General features: G+C 43.4%; 1 long non-coding RNA gene across 1 annotated transcript; it reads left to right on the top strand.

Annotated features, from left to right (window-relative positions):
* Nucleotides 1–3,191: 3,191 nt before the first annotated feature.
* Nucleotides 3,192–3,741, top strand: LOC118476115 (uncharacterized). The gene is made up of 2 exons (XR_004855471.1): nucleotides 3,192–3,307; nucleotides 3,403–3,741. It is a non-coding gene; the product is annotated as an uncharacterized lncRNA (long non-coding RNA).
* Nucleotides 3,742–4,326: the final 585 nt, after the last annotated feature.

Below are 4,326 nucleotides of genomic sequence, written 5' to 3' on the forward strand. Positions count from 1 at the left end.
CTACATGTATAACAACATGGAAGAGATGAGTCAGTTTCTCCTGTAAGTGTAAACTTTATTTTAGTCATTGGCGCTAGAATTTGTGTTGTGATACTAAAAGGTTTGTTTCCTTGTACTAACAGGGAATTTGATTCTCAAAATTGCATCTCTGGCTGTGAACGTGACCAGATTCGTCGAGAGGGAAAAGATGGGGGACTTAATTTCTTGTGTTGGTTTCGAGATTATGTAGATAAAAATGACAATATACACCCGGACCTTCGACAATTATCCCTAGGAGCAGTAACTGGCAGACGTTATGGTCGGTATGATGTCAATGGTTTTAGATTCCGTTCCACAAGGTTCGAAGATGATCATCCTCTAGCAGCCACGACAAACTCCGGAGTTGTAACTAGAGCTGTCGACGATGAAGGGAAGGTGACTAATTATTATGGAGTCATTAATGATATAATCGAGTACAAGTTTTTTGGAGATAAACAACTCAAAGTGGTGTTCTTCGATTGTGATTGGTTTTCTCCAAATACAACGCGAGAAAATCAATATGGCATGGTGGAAGTCAAACACAACGATAGATTAAAAGGCCACGACACTATAATCCTTGCCCACCAATGCGAGTAGGTGTATTATATGACATATCCATCTAAGAAAAACGGTTTGGTTGATTGGAGGGTAGTGTACAAAGTTAATCCTCGTGAACGACTATATGCTCCTGGTGATGCTGGTTATGTTGAAAGTCAAATCGAGCAGGAAGTGGGGGCTGCTGAGATTTTCCAAGACGAAGAACTTACAAGCACGTTTAATGTACAAACTGAAATGTTGGAAGAATCTTTATTAGGCGATCAAAATGATGTAGAGGTTCCTCCAAAAAGAAAACGAGTGACGAGAAAGAAGAAAGCTACTTGGCGTCCATTACATCGACGAAAGCAACTAGATCCTGATTTTGATTACGATTACGATTGACGAGTATGGATCATGATTTTATTGCATATTTTATGAATTTATTGCATATTTTATTATTTTATTGTCGATTTATGTACTAACTTGTTTTTGTTAAAATAGGATGTCAAAGAAAATGAAGTCTTTAGCTCGTAGTTTGCTTGGGTCGAGGAGTAGCTCGAGGAGCAGCTCGAGGGGTGAGGATTCAGTTTTTCAGGGCACAGGTTCTACCATGAGCAGACGGAGAGCGCTGGCAGAACATTTGCCTCCACAAGATGTAAGTTAGTTGTTAAATTACATTATTTGAGTTACTTAATATTGTATGATGTAAGTTATTTGTTTCATAGGATGCTGAAATTGAGGAACCAGTGGTAGAGGATCATGCAAGAGATGATGATGAAGATGATGGTGGAGATAATGTGGGAGATGATGCTGGAGACGACGCTGGTGGAGATTCTAGGGCTGGGGATTCTGGGGCTGGTGGAGATTCTGCAGCTGGGTCTGGAACTTCTCGAGTTAAGAGAACGAGGAAGCTACATTTTGTTGGACCACCTCCAGAGCTTCCACCGGAATCTCGGGTTGTGATAAAGCCTAGTGGAAAGTGAGTGACATATCTTTGCTTAAATGTTATTGAAAGTTATGTTTTAATTTCTACATTGGTTTCTGTTTGCAGGACTTGGATCGACGACTCGTTCACAGGCACAGGACACTACAGGCAGGTGAACATGGTTCTTGGTAATCTTGTTCGTCTGCACTGGCCTGGTCTTGTGACTTTGCCTACTGGCGAGTCTGTCCCCGCCACCACTTGGGAGCATTATCGCTATGGTGTCTGTAGAACGTTTGGCAACACACAAGCACTAGTTTGGGATGCATTCTGGGTATGACTTGTTTATACTATTTTAGTTATTCCATATATGTTTGCTTTTATGATAACACTATGGTTTTTGCAGAAACGGTACAAGTTGCCGGACGATGGATCATATGATATGAACGCTCGTTACGTGTTTGAGTATAACGCGAACGATGTCGTTGCAGATGCAATGTACTATGCACGAATTCAGGCTATAAAGGCATGGTACAGAGCAAATGCTGATGATCGACCGATGCCAAATACAAAGGCCGAGTGGTCATCAATTTACTTGACGGAGGAGCAATACCTAGAGGTAAACAGGTTGTTGCCTCTCATATCGCACGAAGCCATGTATTTGCTTGCTTTATTTAAAAAATTTCATGTAGGTGTCGGTGCCATGGATGGCCACCCGATCAGACGGTTATCGGGCATTGTGCAGATGGTGGGGTTCCCCTGATTTTCGTGCCATTTCCGAAAGGAACAGGGGAAACCGTGGAACTGAGTCGTTCCACAACTACGGTGGTGATGGTCATGTGCGCTTGGCTAAGCGAATGGTAAGTCTCAGTTTGTCGTAACTTTGAATTACATAGAAATGTGTCAATATAACTTTTATGTATAGGAAGTCAAATCCGGCCGTACGCCCACGGATGTTGAGGTGTATATGCAAGGCCATAGGGGTTCTGATCCTCAGAATCCTGATGTGTTATGCACTCAGACGGCCACCGACCGTCTAGTGAGTTTTTGATACTCTATTATGTGTTTGATATTGTTTGCAATGGCATAGGGGTTATGCACTTATATTTGATATTGTTTGCCTCCAGGCTTCGTATGGGCAGGAGATGGTTCAACGCCATGGGGAGGAGTACGATTGGAGGAGCCAGCCAATCGACCCTCAGGCAGCATATGCTAGTGCAGGAGGACAAGCCCATGGACGGTGAGATTATTTGATTTGGTTTTCAAAATTGTCATCATATGCTTGCGATTCAACTGAGGCATGAGTTACTATACTAAGTGCATGGTTCACTCTTGTAGGTTGGGTATTTTTGATTCTACGATTGATTCCAGAGAGCTGAGACGCCGTGGACGACAATCCACATCGTCGTCTTCACAGTCGTCCCGTTCACGATCAGCAGCCCATGAGATAGAGCTTGCGGTGTTGCGTCAACAGGCAGAGTACCATCAATCAGTCTTGAGGGATCAATTGGAGTACCAGAGGCAACAATCTGAATACCAGAGACAACAAGCCGAGTACCAGAAGAAGAGGGACGAGTATTATGCAAGCCTCCAGGCCCAAAATCAAGCTCTTCTCTCGGTAAGTTGAACTAACATTTTGTAGCTTATTTTGCAAAACACTTGATGTGTATCTTGTTTGCTCAACAATGACTTGTATATAATTTGTAGCAACTAGCCCAACAAGCGGGCGTCCCGATGCCGACATATGGGATGCCGCCTCCGGACTTTGCACTGCCAATGCCAATGTTGGCGCCTCCACCACCGCCTCCACCTCCGTCACAATTCCCTATGGTATGTACACATATGCGTGTGTGACATGTTCATAGATGTCTTATGTGTTTAAATGAACAACTGAGTGGTTACTATTTCATGTGCTTGTGTTATAGGGATTTCAGACACCACCCGCTTCAGTTGCCGCACCTGGAGATGGGTCTGGTCAGGACGACACAACACATTCGTGGGTGAACAATCTTTTCAGCACGCATAGTCCAGCCGGAGGAGGTGGCGATGGATATGAGTGATACTGATGTAAAACACTTGTTGAAACCTTTCATGTGAAAGCCTACCCGTCGAAATAATGTTCATTTTGGAGTTTGGACAACTATGTTTATGTAAACACTTATTGCAACCATTTGGAACTATGTTGTTATGTTAAATTTTGTGAATGTGAATGCTTATGTGATTATATTTGTGAATGTGTATACTTATGTGAGTATATTTGTTAATGTGAATGTGTATATGTGTATGAATTCTGTTTTGTATTTGCAAATGTCAGATTTTTTAAAATTCAGATTTTTGTGCAATTTCTGAAAAACGTTATGTCCGACGGCATAGCGTAGGCCGTCGGACATAAGGTTTGTGTTATGTCCGACGGCTTAAAGTCGTCGGACATAACATATAGAATATGTCCGACGGCTTTAAGCCGTCGGACGTAGTAGTTGTGGGCCCAGGCAGCGGTTAAAACGGTTACTCCGTCTTATCTCCGGCGGTTGGATAGGGCCGTCGGACATATCTTATGTCCGACGGCAGCCGTCGGACATAACGCTATTTCCGACGCGTTAACTCCGACGGCTTAAAACCGTCGGAGATAAGTTAATGCCGTCGGACATAGCTTATCTCCGACGGTTTAGTTCTTATGTCCGACGGTTTTAGCCGTCGGAAATGTCCTCGTTTACTGTAGTGGAGAGGCAACTTGTGACCACGATGGCTACTACGAGCCTGCAGCTATACCTGTCATGTCATCTGGTGCCAGCATGCATGCATGAACCTTTGCAACAGTTAGTAATACCATATCTCCGATCGGATCACCA

Source organism: Zea mays, chromosome 1 (assembly GCF_902167145.1).
Source record: "Zea mays cultivar B73 chromosome 1, Zm-B73-REFERENCE-NAM-5.0, whole genome shotgun sequence".
Classification (NCBI taxonomy): domain Eukaryota; kingdom Viridiplantae; phylum Streptophyta; class Magnoliopsida; order Poales; family Poaceae; genus Zea; species Zea mays.